The sequence below is a fragment of the Lissotriton helveticus genome, chromosome 8 (assembly GCF_964261635.1).
Source record: "Lissotriton helveticus chromosome 8, aLisHel1.1, whole genome shotgun sequence".
Classification (NCBI taxonomy): Eukaryota; Metazoa; Chordata; class Amphibia; order Caudata; family Salamandridae; genus Lissotriton; species Lissotriton helveticus.
Window position 1 is genome coordinate 618,772,993 of NC_136069.1, and position 25,856 is coordinate 618,798,848.

Genomic DNA, 25,856 nt, shown 5'->3' on the forward strand with positions numbered 1-25,856 from the left:
TCGGTCACTGCGTGCTTGAGCTGTGAAGTACTAATGCTTAGCAAAGTACTGTGCCATGGAAGCAGCAATGGCCCTAGTGGAGGGTGCTAGAAAATCTTGCAAAGAATATTTAATGACAGGGCGTAGCTAATGTCAGTACATAGGATTACCCAACCAGAAATTGTGACTTTAGTCACAACCTCGCCTTTCTTTGTTCTGGAAAAGCCATACAAAGATGGTCATACCCCCCATGTTCTGTGGAGAGCAGTCAATATAGTAGGAAACTGCAAGTCTCAGTTACAGTTAGTCCTCCTCCGTTTGTCAGTTGAGGGCAGGGGAATAACGCTGAAAGAGAAATAGACTAGGTCATATTGAGCAAGAAGGATCGAAGTGCATGCAGGAACAACTCGTATAGGTAGAAAACTGAATGGTGGAGAAACTGTGAGGGGCTGAATTTCCCAAACAATAATGCAAAAGTCACTGCAACTAAGAACACTGTCTTCAAAGTAGAACGTCTAACTGGACAATTCTGCATTGGCTTAAAAGGAGCTGCCATTAAGAAAGTAAACACAAGATTTAAGTCCCGCTTGGGAACAATGCATAAAGTAGGAGGAAATAAGTAAAGCAAACCTTTTAGAAAACTTGCCACTAAAGGTGAGGTAAACAACAATGGCTGATAAGGGAGACAAATTGCCAGGATACCTTTACCGGTTATAGTGTGCTTTACACAGGACACGACCATCCTGCTGCAAGTAGAGGGCTGTCCTGTAAAGGAAAAGGAAGAGGTGGACAAGTGCTGACTGTCTTGTCCTGTCTAGAGCAATTGCAATCAGCATTGCTTGATACACCATAATCTTCCGCAGGACTTTTGTGTCAGTCTGAATGGGTGGGAAAAAGTACACAAGGCAGTTCGAAAAGCTGAACCCAAATACATCCACCTAGGCACCATACAGAGGTAAGTTAATGGCACATAAAGGAGAACACAATCAATCTGAAAAGGCTTATGTTACTTACCCTGCAAGCATCCATGTTTGGCATGTTGTGGTGTAGATTCACACGCTTTGCATGCTCCTGCCATCTGGTGTTGTGTCCAGATGAGTGCAAGTTGTTTTTCTTCGAAGAGGTCTTTAAAATCACAAGCTAAAGTTACTCCTCCTCTTGGTGATAATGCGCATTGGGCATCAACTCTATTGTTTGTTTGTTTTTCCCGCAAGTGGGTGAGAATGGAGTCTAAGTAAGTGTCAGTAAAGGGATGTTCGTGCGAATGCAAAGGTAAAGGAACTGCAACAGCCACAGGTGTCTGTGAAGAAGGGTGGGTACATGTGAATCTACAGCACAACATGCTAAGAATAGATGCTTACAGCGAAAGTAACGTACAAGTTACTTACCTTCGGTAACAATGTATCTGGTAGAGACGTGGTCTAGCTACAGATTCCTTAACTTAGAATATCCCCAGGCGTCAGACTGGATCCGGAAGTTTTTGCAGCAGCAGCACCTCTGCGCGCCGGGGGACGGCGCCACACGACCCTGCCCTGACGTCATCCACGGACGTGATGTCGGAGAGGTCATAAGTCCCTCCCGGCACGCTGACGTCCGTTTTCTTCTGAGAAACCTTATCGCTGCACAACGCGGAGCCACCAATAAAACTGTGAAAGTATGGGAACAGTGTGTGAAAGATGAAAAATCTGTACAATAAAGAAGGCAGATGGTGCAAAACACCATCATAAAAGACAGTATCAGACACTGTCTACATAAAAGTGAAGTAAAAGCAGAGCAAAGCTCAGAGAAAGAACCCCGCAAAGCGAAGCGAGGACCCTCCCCAAAGGCTGAGTAACAAGGGGAGAATATCTCAACAGCCAAAGGTAGACTTATTACCACGTAGAACTGTGCCGGCCAACAAGGACGGAGCACAGGAAGAACAACAATCTATTGCGAGAAGGTATGAAAAGAATGGCACTTTCCCTATAGTAAAGGAAGGCCGAAACACAACCCAGCAGATCCCCAAAGACGACGACGACTATAGAGGAGACCAGAGCCGTGAGTCAATGGAGAAGGCGGGAGGGAGGGAAGGCAACAGGAGAAGATGAAGAATCTCCTGATGAAGGTGAATCAAAAAGCCCGTTGTACAGGAAGAAGCCACTTGGACGGGGCAGCTGCATGTGGCAATTCTGAAAGGGGTCGCACCAATGTGAGCACCCTGGATGAAAACCGGTGTCAACTGAAATTAGGCAAAGTGGAGACCTGGCAAGGTCCTCGCAGAACGGGGAGGATGGGTAGCTATTAAGGAATCTGTGGCTAGACAACGTCTCTACCAGATACATTGTTACAGAAGTTAACTGACTCGTACATCTGATAGAGACATCTAGCCGCAGATTCCTTAACTTAGATCAGATACCACAGCCATATCCCAAGGGGGAGGTGGGTCTGCGACAGAATAGAAAGTGCCCGAAGCACTAAGCCAGCAACAGAGTGACGGACTGTGGCGGAGCAGCCAGACAGCAACCCAAGTAGCTTGGAAGAGCAAAAGACAACGGGAGACAAGGTATCACAAAACTGCCAGAAGGCGCAACACCATACCCGTGCGAGTATGAGATGTAGAAACGCCACTAGCCAAATCCCATAACAGAAGAGAGTCCACAACGAAGGAAGGAAGGATGGACTACTCCCAGAGCTTAATGGCACACTACGTTGGCACCATCCAAAGCAAGGGGACAACATGGAGAGATGTAACCAGAGGCTACCAGGCTAGCCCACGAAAGGGAGGCCGGAGAGGCAGCATCCAGGAAGAGAAGGGCAAGAGGCATGGACTGAGCAATGTCTTAGAAGTACAGGTGGGAACAAAAGACACGCCAAGTGCACATCTAATCACAAAGGGGGGTTCCACAGGGACAAACAGTATCACGTTGAAGCACGCTGATGAGGATCACAACTGAAACATGCACAGAGCAGACAGCCACGGAGACAACAAAATGGCGTAGCAAAAATGAGCATCGGACTTCCCAACAAGGCAGCTTGAAGGCCAAGGTGAGAACTCACCCACGAGAGACGGAGACACAGGGCGCAGCACCTGGGACGACCTGCATCAGAGGAGCTGTCCCGCAGGCATAGTAAAGGGTGACACCCAAGGACAAAGGACACATCCGACAAAGGACTCTGCCTCCAGCAGAGGCACCGAAGGCGCCAATAGGAGCTGTGAAGAGGAACACGCATAACTGTCGAGAAAAACCTCAGATCTCCAGACCACCACCTCCAAATGGGAGGGGAAATGTACCCCCCACAGAAGAGTGGGACTGTTTAAGACATGAATTCCAAGAAAAGAGCATCCTGAAGCGGGGGACCACCCCAGGGAGTGGAACGCAAAGAACCCATGTTGCCGAAGATGCAGTAAAAGGCACCGAAGTGCACTACAAACATACTAAGAAAAGACACCGCAGTGCAGAACGAGGGCAAGCTCGAGTACCAGCACTGAATTGCTCTTCAAAACACGGAGATGCAGGACCAGACCTCGCATCAGCGAAGAGAGGTGGAGGTGTATAAAAAGGGATACCCCACGGGCAATCCTTGGGTGTGTGTATAGATAGATAGATACACAGCAAAAGAGGCAAGCCACAACCACGGGTGCCGTAGGAGGAACCCACCTGGTGCACCCGTGGCATTGGGTAGCTGCATTTGAAAGCGTGTTGAAATACAATGAAAACCTCCAAAAGAGGAAAAAGAGGCCCATTAACAAGGCGACACCCACGGCGCATAGGAGATAGAGCCAGGGTCAACACAGAACACAGTGCAGCGGTAAGATAATGGCATCAGTGGACGTAGAGAGCCGAAGGGACCTCCATGCCCGCCTGGCGCATAGCAGAGCTACACAATAGCATACAGGTACCCCACTTGGAGTATAGCACACCCCCAAGAAAAACTCGGGCAGACCTCTTAGGGTACACCACAGTCAGAGGACAGAACACAAACAACCTGTGGAACACCACCACAGTAGGCTTCCTGCCAGGCCAAAAACGCATATTGCAACTAGTGGATGCTAAATGAAAGGGTAACCACCCAGAACATGACAAACTGAGACCTGCTATGTACAGACCTATGGGGGGAGGGCGAAAACCCGCAAGGAGGTGCTGATCAGCCAAATCGACGAAGGCATCAAACAAATGGACCCCATCAAAGGGAAGATCAACAAGGCATTCCTGAATTTTCTCCGGGAAGACGCCATCCCGCAACCAAGCATGGCGCCGTAGGGCCACTGAACCAGCCATAGCTTGGCCCAAGGAATCCGCGGTATTCAGGGGCGAGCGGATTGCAAATTCCGCCAGATCACGGCCGTCACAGAGAAGATGGAGGAGGTCAACATGAGCGCCCTCAGAGGTGGAAGATAGAAGAGACTCGGTAGAGTCCCAAAGGGCAGAAGTAGCCTGCGCCAAGACACACACTGTATTGAGTGAGCGAACAGCTGCGGTAGTGGAGGTGAAAACATTACGATCTCACGACTCCAGCCATCTGGAGTCCCAGAAGGGAGGACGCAGCAGCTGAGGCAAGGAAGGGAAAGCAGCTTGCAGAATAAACCCCTGAACATCTGGGTGAACAAATAAGCAAACTGGGTCGTGTGGAGCAGGACGGTGGGGGTGCAAGACAGAACGAGCTACAGGATCACCGGAAGCTGGACGAGGCTCATAAAGAGAAGCTTCGTAAGGCAGAAGCGGCTCTACATTTCCCGACCCGTGGTGGAGGACATGCAGCAGTGGGTCAACAGGCAGGGGAACGGCAGGGGAACCGAAGGGGGTTGCATACTCAGAACACGGGCGACCAAGGAGACCACTTGTATGAACACCGCACAAGCCTCTGTAGCCCTCCAAGGAGGGGACAGCAACACATTTGTGGGTGAGGGCTGTAAACTGAGCCGCCCACCCACAGGGGGTTGTTCAATGAACTGAGGATGAGATCAATGTCCAAAAGAAGGAAGCCCCATTGACAAATGGGGCTCCTGAGGTAGTGAGGTGTCTGCCGAGCCACAAATTCCAAGGAGGGGAAAGGCAAGGACAGATCTGGCATCGCCGGATGTTGAGGCGATGCCGATACCGCCCCTCCCCCCCCCCGAAAGCCTCCGTAGAGGAGTCAATAATCAAGCATTGAAACGGAACCAGGACGACCTCGGCCGGTGCAGAACCTGCCTCATTTTGCGCCGGCTCGGTCTCATCCGGCGCCGACTCAGCCTTGTCTACGACAGGCTCCGGTTCCGAAGAAGGGAGCGGTGCAGGAGCCAACGAGGCAAGTCTATGTCGCCGAACGTGCGCCGACCCCGCCTTCGAACAGGCAGCCGCCTGTCCTGAAGGCTGAGGTGGGCTCGAAGCAAAAGTGCTAGCACCAGCAACCACCTGCGACTCCACAGGGCGCCCCACTGGACCATGCAGAATAGTTGGGGTGCTGTGGGTCAAAGAGGGGGACCCAGCCGGGCCGCGCCCTGATGACGCCATATCTCCATCATCCCTAGAGGCAAGGGGCTAAGCCAGGGGCGAATCTGTCGGAGACCCCGCACGTAGCGAAGGCTCCAAGGACGCCCCAGGGAGAGGAGGGGACCCAAGGGAGGCCTGCAGGGCCGCGGCATAAGCCTCCATCTGGGTCCGAGATGTGTCTATCAGATAAACGGTTTGAGGCAAGTGTGGCTGTAGATACAAATGCTTTGCATAGCCTATAGAGCAGTGCTTTCCAAAAGCAGTGGCTAACCTGTGGGTGTTGCAAATGTGAGGAAAAGTACACGTATCACTGACTGGCCTGCATTAGCTTGTTGGTGTTGTAGGAAGCTGGCTCTGTATATGCTATAACAAAGTGAGGTATAGCGTGCACAAAGTACAGAGGAACCCCAAAGGTAGGCAGACGTAAAAGTTAGATAGAACTTTACTCTCCATTTGTGGTAGAGTGGTCGAGCAGCTCACCGGTGCATTGGACGCCGTGAGGGGAACGGCTGCTTTGGGGCTATTCTTTGGCCCCCGCCTGCACCAGCAATCACTGCGCCGTGAGGGGAACGGCTTAACCTTGCGCCGTGAGGGGAACGGCACTGTGGCTTCATTCCCGCCGCCTACAACTCCCAGGAAACCTACGGGAGCACCGTCACGACCGCGCCGGACCCAGCCCTCAAAGCACGCCCGCACCCACGCATCGCGGGACGCGGGCGGCGCCGGGCTAAGCCCGGGCAAAGGGCGGGCCGTCTGTGGCCGTCAGTGGACGGAGGAGGACGGGACGGGCCCGGCCACTAACATCTGCGGATTGGGAAGTGACTGAACACCATTGGACAAGCATCGGGTCAGTACATGGAATAATCCAATACAATTAAGTAACGTGAGATGCTGTGAGATACCATTGGGACTAGAGACGCTTGGGAGTGATAGTGGGAGGCTGTAATTGTTTGGACATTTACCTGTGCAAAGTATTTTTTGAAGTCGGGTAACCTTCTGTTGCCCATTTACTCATTAAATACCTCTAGCACACCGACATGGCAAGTGCAGTCCAAACCAGGTCGTCAAAACTACCTAAGTGCACTCCTCCAGGCCCCTCAAAAAGTAGTAAATTAAAGGTATGCATACATCGATCCGGGATAAACCAACTGCTATTGACAGAATGTTACAAAGTTCTGGGGGAAGTAGCATCTGAGATCGAGCACATGGAGAGACACCTCTCTTTAACCCCCCAACCTGTTTCACCAAGCCTGGAGCAGGATCTGGAAGCCCAAATACTTGCACTGGCTTCTCCTGACCTCAGGATATTTGATATCCCTTGTGCTCAAGAGGGCATCTCATTGGTACAGTAGACAACACCAAGGGGGGAAACACCACAAACGGGCAAGACCAGGAAAACTAACGGGAAAAAGAGTAGGCGTAAGAGGGTCACCTCGAATAAGGCTCCGTTAGATACCACCTCTACAGAAGCAAGGCTACCCGGGGGGATTAATTTAAATACACAAGTGCAACCAATGTGGGTAACACAAATAATATCTAATTTACAGAACAACCTGGAGCAACTCATCAACAACCAAACTAAATTGATCCTCAGCAGGTTGGATAAAGTAATATCTCTGGTTAAAACAAAGGGTTCGGTTGGCGCCAGCAGTCCCCCCGCCTCGGGTAATAACCCATTGGGGGAGGGTGCTGGCACTAGCTCAGAAATACAACCTATAATTAGGCCCCGAAATGACCAAAGTAACGCAATCACAGATTCCTTGACCCCCTTGAATACACAACCAGTTGGCTTGATACAGGCCCCCCTGAGTTTGCCCATCACCAGTAGGGAAGTTCCCCAGGGAGCGCCAAAAGGCATACACCGGGCGATAGTCCATAGACAAGCTTCGCCCCTGCCCGTGAGCCAGAGCCAACTAGAGAATTTCGTTACAGGAGTTCCAGTGCTGAGACAAGATCAACTGGAGACTTATGGCGAGCTTAAAAACAAAGCCATGTTTTGGTTAAATAAGTGTAGGCCCCTAGTAGGCATTGAACAGGGGGGAAATATTAATGGTTCGGCGGGTGAACTGGGTGGGAACTAGGCCCAAGGATAACACAGGGGATTGTGTGGTGATGAACTTTAGAAATATGCAGGTTGTTGACCAAATATTAAGGTGGGGTCCAACCACGGAGTCGAGCAACATCAGGTCCATGCCTCTTAGCTTCTTTTACCCAAAGGGGGCCTATAATTGGGGGCATGCCAGGGATGGTCTGAGAGGTAGGGAGTGGAACATAGCTGGGCATAGTCATAGATCTCACTATGCAGCCATGAGGGACCAGGGTGGGATTGACCTCCAGAATAGATTAGACCTCTTGTCCACCCTAGAAGAACTGGATTGACTAGGGAAAGACACAAACCTCAGGCATTACCAAGACAAGAATAAGAGTTTTGACCAGAATAAGGCACCCCTGATTAAAACATCACGAAGTGAGTTAGTGCAGAGAAGGGATGATAAGGGGATACCTATTGCAGAGAGATCACAATCAGGCACTGCAGCCGACAAAGAGATATCGGGGCCAGACAGTAGTGTTTTAGGCAACCAACTAACACATTTATATACCTCAGCCAATCCAAACGAAATTTCGATAACTGAGGGAAATTTAGATACTCACCCCCTCATGGCCGGGGCAAGAAGACCCATTGGGCAGAATGGATTAAAAATAATATCCTGGAATATAGCAGGACTTGCTGCCAAATATGAGGATCAGGAATGGAGAGAATACATTACAGGGTTTCATGTTATAGGTCTTCAGGAGACCTGGATGATTGATTGTAACCATTTTTCCCTGGAGGGGTTTAAGTGGTTCTCAGTCCCTGCTCAAAGGTCAGCTTCAGAGAGAGCCATGGGAGGGTTGATTATATATGTAGATCTTCTTATAGAAGGGGTTTGGTCCAATCTCAACTGGACATCATACAACATGCAGGCTGTGGGCTTCCGCTCAAAAGGGGTAAACATCACCCTGGTTAACTGGTACAATGCGGTGGGAGTAAACGGGAAGGGAAACATAGTAAAATAATTAGATTCTTGCCTAAATGCCCAGTTGTCAACCGCGAAGTCGGTAATAGCTACATCTGTAGTTCTTGTAGGTGATTTTAACTGTCATCTGTGTGCAAATTTAAGACCATTTAATAAGGATTGGTCGCGGTGCACAGTGGAGAAAGGGCCACATTTCCTGCATTCACCGGAAAGGGTGGACTTAGACAAGGTGCTGAAAGGCCACAATTTGGTCCATACCATGGACCGGATAGGAATAGGTAGTGGCGGGGAGCTTAATCCCACCTTCAAGGGTAGAGGATGTCGATCTTACATTGACTATATCATGGTTTCACCTATACTTAAAGCCTGGGTTAGCAGGGCAGATATAGAAAGAAGTATATTTAGTGACCATAATACTCTGGTGTTAGAGCTAAAAGGCATAACTATTAAAAATGTACCACGTTTGGTAGTTTTTGTGGAGACGATATCAGACCAAGGGAGGAGACTCAGATGGTCTAAAATAGATGGGGATAGTTTTTATAAAAGCTTAATAACCACAGGGGCAGACGCACTTAATGTATGCCTCGACCCCAATATTGAGGGGGCTGCGGTAGTAACTGCATTTGAAGAGATGGCGCACCTCATTGAAGAACTATTAAAGACCACCAAGACTAGAATTTTAACTACACCTAGATGGTTTGACAAAGAATGCTCAAAGGCACATAAAGAGCTTAAATCTAGCCTAAAATTGCTTCCCAGGGATAATATTTATATAGCTCAATGTAGGCTGACATATAAGAAGGCACTAAAAACCCACAAAACTAGCCTCCAAACGCAAGCCAGGGTGGACCTAAGGGAGGCTGCGGACAGAAGAGACCTGACTGAGTTCTGGAAAATTATAAATAAACCATGTTTCCAGGACTCAAATGCCCCACAAATTTTTTTTTTTTTGCAGAGTTTTATATAGCGCGAACTAGACCCGAACTGAATCAGGTATCAGAGCGCTTTACATAGCACCAGTTACGTTACATGAGAACACGCATTCATTTTGGGCACGGGGAGATTAAGTGATTTGCCCAGAATCACAGGAGGTTTATGGCGTCGTTACCGAGACTCGAACCCAGATCCCCAGGTCCGAGGTCCAGCGCCCTAGCCGTTAGGCCAACCCCTCTCCCCATTTTTAAATACCATTTTACCAGAGCAGTGGTATTCCCACTTTAAAAACTTATATAATCATACGGGTAAAATTAACAATGATGATGGACAGAGGCTAAAATTGACTGCAAGGCCAGAGATTACCCTGGCAGAAGTGGAAGGGGCTATCCTGGGGCTAACTAAAAACAAGGCGCCTGGCCCGGATGGCATCCCTCCCGACCTATATCTTAGTAAACTGGAGTTGTGGGCACCCATTCTTACGTGGGTCCTGAACGCGGCAGTTGAGGCGGGCCTGCCGCTTCTCTTGGTCCTCGGCAACAATAGTGCCAATATTTAAAAAAGGAAACCGGGATGACCCCCAATACTACCGCCCGATATCCTTGATTGATGTCACGGCGAAGGTGCTGGGTCGTGTTGCCCTAAATCGCCTGACTGAATTGGCAGATACCCACCAGATAATAACGGATACCCAGTATGGGTTTAGGGAGGGAATGTCAACCACGGACCAATGCCTGAACCTCTACTTGCTGGTCGCTAAGTACACCATAGCCAGCAAGGAGGCGGTCTACTTGGGGTTCATGGATCTCTGCGGCTTTTGATCATGTGAACAGGGAGAAGCTATGGGCCCTGATGATAGACCTAGGGGTAGACCGGGATTTAGTCAACATCCTTAAGGCCCTGTATTGGAACACAACTGCGTCTGTCCGTTTCAACCAAAGCGGAAGTAGGACCTCATCATTCGCATGCACTAGTGGAGTACGGCAGGGCTGCATTTTAGCTCCCTTTTTGTTTTCACTTTATATCAATAACCTAGATAGGGAATTATGTAAACTTGGAGTGGACTCTCCTCAAAAAGGCAAGCGTCCAGTCCCCGTCCTACTTTACGCGGACGACGCGGTGTTGCTGGCCCGAACACCGCGGGGGTTACAGAGGCTGATTGACGGATTTGTACGTTTTATGTCCTCACTTGATTTGTCAGCAAACCTGGACAAATCGTATGTCATGCTTGCGGGGGCCAGACCAGATAAGAAATTTTCTTATAAGATAGGAACTTATAAAATCGGCCTGGTCCAGTCCTTTTCCTATCTAAGTGTATTATTTGACGGGCTTTTAAAGTTCAGACTTCTGGTGGACAAACACTGCTCAAAACTGGTGGCTTCAACTAGGGCCATAATGGGCTACGGGAGAAGATTGGGAAGATGGTCCCCAGAGCAAGTGTTGAATTTGTATAGATCAATATGCTGCGCTAAGGCAACCTACTGGGTTGAAGTTTGGGGTTTTGTGAACTCACAACAGGTCCAAGCAGAGGAAAATCAATTCTTTAGAAGGTTACTGAAAGTCCCGCATAGTACATCTGCCTACATTATACATGAAGAATTGGGAGAACCTTATATTGAAGATCAAATCAAAGTCAGGACGCTTTTGGCCTGGGTGAAGATCTGGTCTAACCCCGAAGCAGGCCTCAGTAAACAAATTATCACAGATTGTCTGAACCGAGACAAAGGGAGCTCTATCCCCTGGTTAAAATATGTAAAGGGCACTTCAGAGGTCATTGGTTGTAAGAACCTCTTCACGGAGCCTGAAGCCCTCATTGTTCAGTAAAAAAAGATAGTCAAGAAAATGTTTGGGGAATGGACATCTGCAAGCAGGGCGGCCTCTGAAGAGCGCAAATCCACAGTTGCGGCTTACAGATTACTGAAAATTGAGAGTGGAAGGGAACCTTATCTCTCACTTACCCATAATGCACAGGACAGATTTTATATGACCCGTTTTAGGTTTAACCTTTTGCATCATTTATTGTCCGACCCCCCTGGTTTTACCTTAACGGTTGAGCAGAAGGGTACCTGCGGCTGCAACAACAGGTCTCCGCAGGATACCCTTCATTTTGTTTTGTTATGCTCATTTTATACATTACCTAGGCGCAAGTTCCTAGTGAGAATCTTGAAAAGAGCCAAGTTTAAACACGCCAAGGTTGCTTTACTGTTCTTGCAAAAGGCCAATGATGCATATACCCTGTCCTGTATTATGAGTTTTATTAAGATGGCGGTGAGGTTAAGGAATTCGAGAGAGATGAGTTGATTGTAATGCCCTGTATATAGAGACTCTGGTTAAAATTAAATGTCATGAATTGAACTGCTTTTTAACGTGTTTTTAATTGGTTTTATGTACTTTGATGGTATCTTTAAGCGCCGAATAAATATATATTTGATTTGAGTGGTCGAGCAGTAAGGCAGTATCAGACGACAGTATTACACATTTGTTGTACTCACTCACTCACTTTGAGTGTGTTTTCACACACTCAAAGACTGAACTTCAGACAAATTGGGTTTTGTATAAAAATATTCTTTTACTTATTTTATTTTATAGAACCAAGCAAGCCTGGCACAGGTAAGCAATAAATACTTTACAGTAGTAATGCACTTTGGAAACAGTTTGTATTGCAATAGTAAATATACTTTGATTTGACTTACAGTATTATTTCTGAGAAATGTAATGATTTGTAAATACAGTAAATAGACTTTAATGGGATTTTCAGTAAAATACCAGGCAAGTTACTTTTTAGATTACCTTTCTTACACAGTGTAGTATACCTGGATACTACACTGGGACACCTCCTGCAAACAGGTAAGTAAAATAGTTTTTGTTAATCGGTACAATTTTAAAGAATTTCTTTAGGTCTTCAAACTCCACACTTAGAAACGTTTCCAAGAAAAACTGTCAATGTTAGCCTATGGAGGTAAACATTGTTATCGGTTTAGAGGTAAGTATTTGGTAGTAGGAGTTGAGGTTGTGGGGGTAGACTCAGGGGTCCCCCAGGGTCAGTGATGCACTCTGATTATAACCTCAGCGGCACTAGGGCGGCTGGGTGCTGAGTGTTGAGGCCCAATGTTATCCAATGGGAGATAAGGGGTCTCTGGTTCGTGGTTGCCGACGAGCAGGCCACTTGGTTGTGGGAGTCAAGCTCCTGGTTTTGGTCACAGGGGGATCCGGTTTAGCACCCAAAGTGCACCCGCAGTGGTGCAGGGGCGGCTGGGTACAGGGTGCTGTTTTGGCATCAGGTGCCCTGTTGTTTTTAAAGGGGATTTTAGCTACGGTCCAGGAAGCCTTCAGGGAGGAACCAACAGTGGGCAGGTAAGTTGAGGGCTCAGGGACGTAGGTGCACCTTGGGTTATTTTTTCCAGGGCGGCTGGATGCAAGGGTATCTTTTGAGGTCGAATTTCACCTTACCGGGCCACTTGCGGTTGAGGGTTGTGCAATTTGTTTTTCTGGGTGCAGGGGGGCTGGATGCAGGAGTGTCTTTTGAGGTCAAATTTCACCTTACCAGGCCACTTGCGGGGTGGAGGAGGTTCGGGGGGGGGGCTGCAGACGACCTTGGGGAGTCCTGGAGGGGTCAACCCACGGTGGACTCAGACTCTGGAGCGCTTCGGGAACTTGCTGGGACCGGTGGGCCACTCTAACTCGGCCGTAGGCGATAGGTGCAGTAGTAGTTCCAGGCGTACGGTTTCTTTGTCCTCTGCAGGCTCAGGCTCTGTTTTCGGAGTTTCTTTTGAACAGGGCTGCTGTTCACAGGAGATCCGGTCTTTGTTGAAGGTAGTCAGTCCTCCCAGGGGTTCTGGAGGTCGCTGGCTGCAGGAGAAGATTATTTTTGGTGCAGGATCTACGGAAACTGCAGACGGGCCGGTAGGGCTGGGGCCAAGTCAGTTATTCTCTGCAGTCTTCTCTGCTGGGCATCTTCTTTTGTCCTTTTTCTTCTTAGGTTGAGGGAATCAGCTTTCTTAGTTCAGGGCTGCCCCCTAAATAATGTATTTAGGGGGCATTTTAGGGGTCTCTGAGTCAGTAGCAAATGGGCTACTGACCTTAGGGTGACTACACCCTTGGTGTGGCCAACCCACGTGGGGAAGTGAGCACAATCCCTAATCCTGATTGGGGAGTGCCTGCCATCCACAAGATGGCGGGCACTTAAGAGGGGGCTTCACCTCGCCTCTCCCACCTGAGGTGGAGTTGGCAGAGGTGGGCACACCTTCTGGGCTGGCTAGTTTTACCCGCCTATCTTCCAGCCGAAAAGGAGGGGAGACAGGAAGGGGGCCAGCTCCTCCTGATAGCAGGAGAGGCTGGGGGGTCGCATTACAAAGGCTGCCTGGCCTTTGCAGCTCCCCTGCCACAGATGGCTCTTCCTGGCCTGGGGGAGGTGTGAACACCTCTGCCCAGGAAAGGCTTTGTTTCTAGGCTCAGGGTGCGAAGGCTCCTAGTCTAGGGGTCCAGAAACATGTCTCGTGGTGACAGGCTGGTGTGTACCAGTCAGGGAACCCACCAGAGGCTGGTTGTTTTTCAGGGAGCAGCTCTAAGATGCCCTCTGTGTGCATTTTTCATTAAATGTGTGGACCAGCTCGCACAAGTTCGTGTTGGTGAAGCCTGGGATTCTGCCCTTTACTCCCTGTGAACTGTCACCTCTCGCGGCCCCCGCTCCGCGGGAGCCGCTCGTGTAGTGCTGCTGTTGCCCTGGTGGGAAAGTGCACGGAACTGGGACTGGAGGAGGTGCATACTGGTAAAAGGATCATCGAGGGACTGCGAGGACCAGCCTGCAGTGCGGCGTGTAATCAGCCGCAGCTGGTCCTCTTACCGCCACCGCTCATCGCTATTTAGGCTCCCCACCATCCGCGCACGCGGAACGTGCACCGGGCGAAGCCCGGCCCAAGGGCGGGCCCGTTTTAAGCCCGTTTAGAGACCGTGTGAGGCTGGGCTGGGCCCCCCCCCTTTAACATCCCAGCAAGAATGAACTGCACGTATGTGTATTTCTGATTTTATTGCAATTCAAATTCTGCATTAGTGACAGTGGACTTCTTGTTTATTTTTTGCTTGTTCTCATTATGTGTACACGTGGGAGTAGAAGTAAAACAGCTGCAGGGGGAGCTTCTCTAACGGGCACACTTGACAATTTTATTATAAGGGCAAACACATTTATAGACCAAGGGATTACCCTAATGGAGCGCAGAGTGTCCCAAGATCTAGCTTTGGCAAAAAGATAGTCTTTGGGCCATTTTGCCTCAGCTAAAACCCCTGAACAATCTAGGGATGTGGGTCAAATAGACACTCACACTGAACGATACAGCCTGCCCAATATGGTGGATCTGTCAGCGTCTCACTTATTATCGGATTCCCAAATTAGCTTGGAACTAGAAAAAACCCCAGACTTAGTTGTTAACACCATTCAGGACGACATAAGCTATAGTCAGTTGAGGCGAAAGAGGGAGGGGGCCATCCCTAAAATAGAATAGGGGGGATCCTGTCCAAACCTTACAGGCGAAACATGATCAATTACGTACTGTTACCCCAAAGGAGGGCATTAGCTCTGTAAATGCAGAGGCTTCAACCAGTCTGGCTGAGAAAAGCGTTAATGGTGGTGAGGCTGATAGTATACTCCTATTAAAAATAGGGGAGCTCTTTAAAATGTACCTCTCCCCGATTGAGACAAGACTATCTCATATTGAAAAACAGATAGCGAATTTGTGTGCTCTGCCTAAAAACACAAAACCCCAGGTGGCACCAAAAGGAGGGGGTAATAAACCAAGTAATACTAAACCTGCAGGCCCAGTAGTTACAAATTCGCTAGCCTCAGTGGTTAGCACTAAACTAAAGACTGCACATGCCCCAGAGAAGATAGCTGTAGACCAATCTAAAGTTTGCGCCACCCCCTTGCTAGAGGGGATCATTCAACCTAGGGTGCATACCTTGCAACCCAAAGAGATTAGGAACAAGGGTGCATTAGATAGGAGACGAGCTGTGAATCTGCCCCCTAAGGCAAGCCTCTATGTGGTGGTCATGACTGGGGTTCCGGAATTGGCTGATGCCGCAGAGGAAACTAGCTGGTCTTTAAAACAATAAGGTCCAACATTGGCTCAATTTAAATCTGCCATTACCTCCCCACTGGTCGAGTAAGATCCTGATGGTGCGTAGGGTGCCGTGGGTGGGACACGAGAGGAAAACCGTTCAGGGTGACTGCGTCCTGGTTAATTTCGAGGATCCTCACGTGGCCGAACACATATGCTCAAGGAATACGCAAGATAGGCATGAGGGAATTGAAACTAAACGACTCTCGTTCTTCTACCCCCCCCCCCCCCCCCCCCCCCGAGGAGTCGCCCTACCCATGACAGTAATTATGATGGGAACTGGTATAGAGTAGGGCATCGAGAGTGGGGGGGAGATCGTGGGGTGTGGGGGGGGGGCAGCCCCTCAGGGACCCAGTTCATGGGGACAATTGGGGTGGATTTCCGACTACTAATCGTTTTAGCTGCCTGGATATGGTTGACTGACGGTTACCAATTACTAGTCTTTCAAAAAGAAAAAGAGTGCGTACTACTAAGCTTTATAGAAGAGCTAGCGGGTCTATTCACGCCTGCACAAACGTTTCAATTGCTCAAATGGATAAAGATAAATCTGTAGCCTCTACCACCCCTGGCCCAATAGCAACAGGGTTAGATAGCACTGTTGATTTAGTGACCAACTTCACTAGAGATACTGACGGGAATATTTTGACCAGTCTCAATTACCCAGGTGCAATAGAAGGGGGTGTTGGAGCCAGTATAGAAACTATAGCTCTGATAGATGTAAATTCATCAGTAGCAGTAGATCTTCCACTAGCTGAGCATAGGGGTAGGCTGACTTTGTCATCTTGGAATATAGCGGGCCTGTCTAGTAAAGTAAAGGACCCCAATTTCCTAGCATACATAGATAATTTTGATGTAATTTGCCTTCAGGAATGCTGGGAACAGTCAGATTCATCTAAATGGTTATCGTACCTTCTTTTCCCCAGCGCAGCAGTCTATTAGGGGTAGATGTTCAGGTGGGCTATGTACTTTTATATCTAATACTGCCAACCTGTCAGTTAAATGGTTACCTAGTAAGGGGAATAACCATTATTATCAGGCACTTACACTTAAGGTGGGAGGTAACCAGCATATCACATTGATTAACTTCTACAACAACATTCCTGGGGATGATCGAAAAAGGGTTTTATATGAACTAAAAGAAAATCTATGTAGGGAAACTGGTCTAGAGCAAGAGGGAAGGTGTGCTATAGTGACAGGAGACTTTAATTGTCATCTCTGCCCCCACGGTAATTTGGACATATGTGGTATTTCTCCGACTTCATGATTTGTCTTGGGGAAAACCTAAACCACATGAGGTTACTGCAGCATTTCAAAAAATTACCCTACAGATCAGTAGTAAATTAATAGGGACTACACGGGGGGGGATAACCTTAAGGTCGAGGGCTGGTCTAACTTCGATTGCAGTAAGGCACACTCTCATTTAAAGAAAACCTTGAAGATAGTGCCCAGAAATCCCTTAGATATAAAGTCTGCAAGAGCAACTTATCAGAGGTGGAACTGGCCCTGATAGAAAGTTCTAACTGCGAAGCCCCAGGTCCAGGTGGTATTCCTATTGATATCTATAAGGCTAATATCGCTCTATGGGCACCGCTCCTGACAAATGTGTTAAATAGTTATAACAAAAGTGGATTCCCTTCCACCTGGCAGGATGCGATAGTAGTGCCAATATTTAAAAAGGGCGATCTAAACGATCCAAAATGTTACCGCCCTATTTCATTGCTTGGTATGGGCCAAGGACGAAGGCATTTTATCTAAATTTCAATATGGGTTCAAGTCTGGTCTGGGTCGAACAAGGACTTAATCTGGCAATGCTGATAGGAAAATATAAGACGGCCAAAAAGGGAAACTTATTCATGACATTCGTTGATCTCAGTTCAGCGTTTGACTGCCTGAGTCACGATCTCTTGTGGGACACTTTGGCAAGCCTGGGCGTCGATGTAAATATTCGAAATTTCCTCATGGAACTATATAGAGGGGCAGGGGCAAAGGTCCGTCACGGTAAGAAAGGTGAATGCACTGAAATTTTTTAATAATGAAGGGTGTATGTCAGGGATGTATCCTTGCACCCTTTCTTTTTAATCTTTATATCAATAGTGTAGCAGACCATTTAACAAAATTGGCTGTGGATTACCCTCAAATTGATAGTGTCGCAGTCCCTATTCTACTCTACGCAGATGATGCAGTCCTTATGGCAAGAACCCAATTAGGCCTCCAGAAGGCGTTAGCTAGCTTTTCAGCATATATGGGATCTAGGGGCCTGAAAATTAATATTGGGAAAACTTTCCCTATGTGCTGCACATCAAAAGATAAGGTCGCTTGTAACACTTTTTTAGAACAGTCAAAGATAGAAAAAACTAGTACCCTTTCTTACTTGGGGGTTGTTTTTAATAAAAAAGGTACATGGACTACAGCGAACACTACTAGGTGTTTAGCTTTCTCACGTGCTATTGAGGCTCTTATACAGTTTGCTAATAAGCTCGGAGGTAGGCCTGCAGGCATTTTGCTCGATATTTATAAAGCTAAATGCGTGTCGACTGCCACTTACGGGGCTGGCATCTGGGGTATCTCAGATTGCCAGGAAATCCAGCTGAAGGAAAACAGCTTCCTTAGATACTTGTTAGCTGTCCCCAGATCTACTTCAACTTATGCTTGTCACATGGAACTTGCCATGGCATACATTTCTGATATAATCAGGATTAGCCCTGTGTTGCTTTGGCATAAGATCTGGACCTCTACTGAAACTGATCTTAATAGGGCGATTATTATAGACTGCATGCGACATGAGGGGTCTAAAAACATACAGTGGCTTTCTTATGTCAAGGAATTCCTAATAAACACTCACTCTCCTTGGCTGTTTGCTTCCGCTGAATCACCACTGTTCTGAGAGGACGGATCGACTTTCTCTGTTTGCTGCCAGGTGCTGCCTCCCCGAGGACTCGCTGGTGTGAGCGAGAGCTGCGGTCGGCACGCTCTGTCTAGCGCTCCCAGCTGGAGTCCACAGGGTCTGAGGCAAGGAAAGAACTACCCGCTTAACCTGGGGGACTGCGAGGACCAGCAATCCCTACACTGACCAGCTGGTTCCTCTTCCCCCAGGCGACACGCCCACGGACACGCCCACCGGCGATACGTATATTAACATCATCCACCCTACCGCGACGCGGGACGCGCGCGGGTCGGCGCACGGAGCGAAGCCCGGGCAAAGGGCGGGCCCTCTACGGCCCTCAAAGGCCTGACAAGGCCGGGCTGGGCCTACTCCATTAGGTGTCCTGCACGGTAATACACCTTTCCGGTTAGTGACGATGTCTAAATCGGGAACTGAAGGCCACAAAACTGTTGAAGGGAGCTCAATCTTGGGACCATTGGATAAATTCTTTTCTAAAGCAATTGGCGAACAAGATAGAGATCTGGCTCTGGCTGAGCGCCGCATCGCGCGGCGACAATCCATAGAGCAACTTAAAAACACCATTCTAGATCCCTGTCTGACACCTACCCCTGAGCCTCTCCCTTTAAATTTGTCCCTGGAAAACGTTGACGGGGACCTAATGAATACAGATAACGTTCCTTTATTGTTTCAATCTTATTTTCCCCCGAAAAATGGCACATCTACTCCATCTCCTTTACAATTGGCTAATAACACAACCACTGCAACTATTGATCTTATTGACCTGGTCACTCAAAACTTGCCAAAGATTGCAGAGTTTGTTTCATCGGACATCATAGTAGTCCCGTCCCCCCTGGTCACACAAAAGTTAACTATGTTTCAACCATTACCCGTCGTATTAAGGCCAGACAAATCCTTACCCGCCATATATCCATCCAAAAAGAAACAGGCTATCATCCGATCTCCTCCCAAAAAACGACGAAAAAGAGCCCCAGTAAAAAGGTTTCCTAAACCCCACATATCGGCTGAGGATCAATTAACTAAAGAACTGTTACAGATAGTAGAGGGACCATCCAATTTTACCACGGGACACACTGACTTCTAGTGTCCCCCCTACAATTAAAGACTTTGTGGATGCAATGGAACACCTTATCAAGGCACTATTAATACCAATCCTCGAGAGAGTGAAGAGAATAGGCACTCAGTTGGACACCTTTTTAGGAACCCAGACTCAAAATCAGTCTGGTAAAAGGGCCCAAGAAGCCCCTTCGAGCCTTAAAAATGGTGATAAAACTCAGAGTACTTTAAAAACCTCCATGCCCATAACACAGCCCATTTCTCTGATAGCTGCAGGAAAAACGACTAATAAAGAACAAAAGACCGTGGTTCAAAACTCCAAAAACGATATGACCCCTTCTGATCAACAAAAAACCCAATCGTCAAATCCAATTAATAAGGTGGCATTAAAACAAAATCCAGTTCCCCTCCCAAAAGCACCTCCTAATACTCAGGAGCAAACGCTTCAAATAAACTCCCTTATGGCTTCGGCAAAAATGGGCAATTCCCAGCCCATACTAGAAAAAAATAAATTCGCCATACAATATGAAAAACGTCCACGTGAAAGGTATGCTGACCTACCCCCCGCGGCATCACAAAACGTTATAGTATTAACGGGGGTCTTACCATTACCATTATCTGCTAAAGGAGGTTATGAAAATCACCATAGCCTAAAAAACAAGGTGATTTTCTGGCTCCGTGAGAACAGACCCCTACCTCCCCACATAAATGGCGATATAATAATGGTAAGAAGAACAAATTGGGTCGGAATCCGCCCTAAGGATATTGATGGAGACGTTGTAATCGTCACATTTAAAGACCCAAGGGTCATTACACATATCACGGATTGGTTTTCTGGGTTTAGCAGGGGTCCAATATCGCCTAAACCTCTGGCTTACTTTTACCCTGAATCACTAATGCAGCCTAAGCCACATCAATCAAAAATTTCTTATGATAATTCCACATTGGCACAGCCTAGAAGACCATTTTATGATAAATATCCCACCAAGTACCGAGCAAGGGACCAGACATCTTTCCCTTTCACTGATTATAGGCAATTGCCCACACCACGATATAACCCTGTGGGATATGCTCAACCTTCCCCTTTTATAAATTCGTCCTGGAACTTTCCCTGCCATAACTTTTATGAGCCACTCTATGGTCTTGATGATGTAGAGTGACTCTTTCAAAGCAGAGAAGAAAACCAGGGTAGTATGTATGCTGTAAGATCTTCTGACCACCTCAACGCCACTAAGGAGGATTCGGTTGATGGGCTTGACAAAAACCTATCTGTAAACAGAGCTAGTAATAGAGAAAAATCTATTGAAAGGGGTAAAATTAAAGGTGCACTATGTTTAGGCCCAAAACCCACTAACAACATTTCCTCGTCAGACATGGGGTATAGGAATAAAACTTCCTATTTACATTTCCTCTCTTGGAACCTGGCGGGACTTTCCTCAAAAATTACATTATCAGACTGGATAAGGGTGGTTAATCAGTACTCCATCCTGTGCTTTCAGGAAACTTGGGTGATTTCTCCTATCCATTTACAGGGTTTTCAAACATTTCATTCACCAGCGTCTATGAGTAAACAGGGCAGACACAAAGGGGGACTTTGTATGTATATTAGTGTAGCAGTTGCCCACAGGATCAGAAAAACGTTACTTAGGGACTCATTCCAAGTAATTGTCATGGATATTGCCCCGTCTCTCTTTCTGATAATTGTTAACTTTTACAACAACTTGACCGTGGAACAGTTAGAGAAAGCACTGGACAACATACAACAAGCCGTTTTTAAGAACAAAGCTACCTCTGGAGGAGAGTGTGCAATACTTTTCATGGGCGATTTTAATTGTCACATTTGCCCCAACACAACGAGAGATGCCTGTGACATCTATGAGTCATATGAACTGGACTCTTCCGTTGCTATTTTCAATCATTTCCAACACAAAAAATCAGGGGATCTGCTTAATAATTTCGTGACCTCTCTCAATTTACAATTTGCAAATGAGCTTCTTCACATCCCAAGATCTCTTAAAACAACCTTTCATGGCAGAGGAACGAACTCTATCATAGACTTTATACTCTTCTCAAAAAATCATGCTTCATTAATATCAGGCTGGGACACCCTCAACCACCCTCACAGTGACCACTATCCTTTGTCTATATCTGTTGAGTTTCTCTCTCAATCGACGGATCAAAAAAGCTTAGAGGTAAGATATGATCAACCAATTCAAATTGGAGCCACAAACGGTTACACTGTTAAATGGAATAAAATTAATCCATTTAATCTTCTCAAAAACCTAGTCACCAAGAGGAGGGAGGAGATTCACATCTGTCTTTCTAACAACGATAACCCCAATGACATCTGTAAAGCTTTTATCAAAATTCAGGCTACACTAAAAGTATTATTGACGCGCCAGTTCAAATCCGGACCTATTGTACACAAAGGGTGGTTTGATAAGAAATGTTCCATGGCCTTAAAATCTCTAAAGAATTTGTTGCGTGTCACACCCAAACCACTTCCAGAAATTCGACAGGCCAGAACACATTATCGCCTAGTTATTAAAAATAGAAAAAGGGCACTGAAAATGGAAGCATGGCAGAATTTGGTGACAATATCTGAAATTGGGGACCTGTCAGCCTTTTGGAAACTTATCAATACTCCCCTGCCGTGGGTAGTATTGCCTGATAGGTGTTTGGACATGGCAATAACTGGCGAGGCGTGGGCGGCCCATTTTCAAAAACTATATAGTAAACCTACTTGCTCAAATACCTCTATATCAGATTCCATTTTACCACCAATCTTAAATTCGTCTCCTGAGAGTCCTTGTAAAATTGTATTCTCGTATCAGGAGGTTGAATTGGCCATTAGGGAAACACCCCCTGGGAAGGCACCGGGACCGGATGGCATTCCGGCAGATGTGTACAGGGCAGAAATAGAATTTTGGGCCCCCCTATTGACTTCTGTTTTAAACTCCATAAATACTTTTGATCTTTTACCATCATGGGCTGAGGCAATAGTAATACCAATCTTTAAAAAAGGAGATAGGCACTTGCCATCGTGCTATAGACCAATATCCCTGCTCGATACCCTAATGAAAATTGTCGGACGCATCATCCTGAAACGAATAACTAATTGGACAGAAGACAAGAACATACTGTCGAACTTGCAATATGGTTTTCGGTCAGGCAGAGGAACCATAGAACAGACCCTCAATTTACATCTCATCATGTCCAAATACGTCGATACTAAAAAGCGAAGCCTGTACATAACGTACATAGATTTAACTTCAGCATTCGACTGCGTGCTTCATGACCAATTATGGGACATTTTAAAACAACTGGGGATAGATCCATCAATTCTCCTTTTTATTAAGGCCCTGTACAGAAATGCCGGTGCCAGAGTCAGATTTGGCCTCAAGGGAGAGTGCTCGCCACGCTTTAACATCAATAGAGGGGTTAGGCAGGGGTGCATCTTAGCACCCCTGCTTTTCTCCCTCTATATAAACGCTATCGGCGAACATCTCAAAAACATCGAGTGTGATTTCCCAAAAATAGGCGGTCAATCTATACCAATTCTGCTATATGCAGACGATGCGGCTATTCTCTCTCAGACCAGAGTGGGCCTACAAAAAGCTGTTTCTGCATTCACAGTGTTCATGAACGATAGGGGCCTGAAAGTGAACATAGGAAAAACGCACACAATGCTATGCAACAAAAGGCATAAAAAAATCCCTTGCCCCGTGTTCATTGAGGGTGAAAGACTCGAGACAGTGGAGGCATTCACATACCTGGGCATTTGTTTACACAAAAAATTAACATGGAAATCGGCAATAGAGAAGAGGAAACTTGCTTTTGTTAGAGCCATTGGTGGACTCCGAGATTTTGCAGGAAAAATAGGGGGGAGGCCTGTGAAACAACTAATAACCATATACAAAGCAAAATGCGCCTCCACTGCCACCTATGGGGCTGGACTTTGGGGAATAGATAAACATATCTTATCGTTACAGATAGTGGAAAATCAATTTGTAAGATATCTTCTGGCCACCACAAAAGCAACCTCCGTGTACATGATGCACATTGAATTGGACTTGCCGTATATATCAGACATTATTAAATCTGAGCCTCTCCTTCTCTGGCACAAAATCTGGACTACCCCTGAGACCGCCTTGAACAGAGAAGTGATACTAGACATTCAAAAATTGGAAGGGGCTAAAACCGTCAACCAATCCAAATGGCTGATTTATGTCAAAAAATGTTTTGCAGAGATTGGGCATCCAGAGTGGTTTACAGATCCTTCGCTTCTGGAAAACATCTCAAGAAAAACCCTAAGAGAGACCCTAATGGCCCACCTGGAAACAACTAGATGGAATAAGCAAAAACATCTTAAAAATGTCCAGGCATATCAAAGGGTGACATCCCGTAAGGGACTACAATTATACCTCTCTTCAGATTTTTCATGCTACTCGAGGATGTTGCTTACCAGATTTAGACTGGGTTCTTTTTACCGTCTTGTAACTTTTCCTACATGTAACGATTGGACTCAGATTCTTTGCCCCTGTCCCTGTGATGAAATGTCAATCCAAACTAATATCCACACTATTCTTTTTTGTAAATATTATGTGTCTCTGCGGAAAGCCCTTGTGTTACCCCTGTTAAAGAGATGGGGTATTAGGTCCTGCAAAATCGCCTTCGAGCGTCTGCAAGAACTTGAAGACCGGGAGGTGATCTCTACCATGGAACAGTTTTTAAAATTATTGATCAAATTTAGGAAATCCCTAGAATGATACTGGTGATAACATTTGTGGTTTTTAAATGCTGTTTTTAAAATGCTGTTTTTTATTGTTTTTTTTAACAGCGTGTTTTAACCATTGCCTAAGCTATTGAGGAATTTTAAATTGGAATTCTATGTGTTTCTTTGTTCGGCTTTCATCATCTTGTTTTTAAAACATTGTATAATAATGTACGCTTATATGATATTTCTTTGCAAAATATCGAATAAAGCTTATTTTGAACCCTAATAAACATAGGGCATCCGGAATTTTACAATACGCCCGTATCTCTATCTTCCATATCCAAAAAAATGATTAAGGAACGATGCTTCGTCTTTTTGGTTGACCAACGTTGGTCCATTGAGGGGAAGAAGGCCTCTGTTCTGCATCACCATTCACTATTGCAGGATCCTGGCTTGCAGCTTTATCTGTCCCCCGAGTTGGCCAGCTATGATAGAATGCTTTTTGCACGGTTGAGAATGGGTATCTATTTTAGGATGGTCACCTTTCCAGCAATAAATGACTGGTCCAAAAACCTAATTAAGTGTCCATGCGATAACCATTCTGTGCAGTCTACAATTCATTGCATTCTTTTTTTGAAATTTTTTTTGGTAGGGAAGAAAAATATATTTAATTCCTCTGTTAAAGCTTTGGGGCTTAAGACAGTGTAGACCGGCCCTTTTTAAGATCCTTTTGCTTCAGGATGAAATGACCATAAGTGCTGTATCTAAGTTCTTAAAATTCATTATTAGATGTAGATCTTCTATAGGTTGAATGAATTTTCGCACTGTTAACAGCAATTCGTGCGTAATTGATTTGTAATGTATTGATGTAAATTAATCTGGACTGATGTATTTATATGCACTATAGAGAAAGCCCTAGTACTCATTGCTTTCATTTGCACATTTTTATAACATCTGCCTGTACTTTTTATATATAATCTATTTTGTATTTAATTATAACTGAATTTTTAAATTTGTATGTTTTTACATTGTGCTTATATGATTTTTTTATGAAATCGAATAAAGCTATCTTTGACTTTGACATTAAATCTCACATTGGCATCAGTGTGGGTTTAATGTGCTGAGAGGTTTGATACCAAACTTCCCATTTTCAGTGTAGCCATTATGGTGCTGTGGAGTTCGTAATGACAAGCTTCCAGCACCATATGCTCTTAAATGACAGCACTGCGCTTACAATGTCTAAGAACATACTTAGACACTGTAGGGGTACAGGGCTCATGCACCTGTACACTCACCACTGGCATAGGGCACCCAGCTAGAGGGGTGACTGATCTATGCCAAGGCAGTGGGTTGTGTGCCATGTCGACTCTTCACTTTGTTCTGCACCAAAACATGCAGCCTGCAAAGGCAGTGTGTGTGTGTAAAGGTACAGGGCCTCTAAGGGTGGCACAGTAAGTGCTGCAGCCCTTAGAGGTCGTCACAGTTCACTGGGTACCTGTGGTACCATTTACCAGGAGCTTACCTGTGGCCAGAGATGCCAATTGGGTTAGTTTTGGGGAAAGAACACAGGCTCTGGGAACCTGAATGGCAAGGACCCAGGGCACATCAAGTGAAAGTGCATCAGTAGTGTTGCAAAAAGTGTGGGGGGGGGGGGGGGTAACTGCAAAAGAAACCCACTTTCCTACAGGT

The 25,856-nt window shown here is 46.5% G+C and overlaps 1 protein-coding gene across 5 annotated transcripts in view; it reads right to left on the minus strand.

Annotated features, from left to right (window-relative positions):
* The window catches only part of MYCBP2 (MYC binding protein 2), a 1,909,483-nt gene that overhangs the window by 1,367,069 nt on the left and 516,558 nt on the right, over positions 1-25,856 (minus strand). The window lies entirely within an intron of this gene.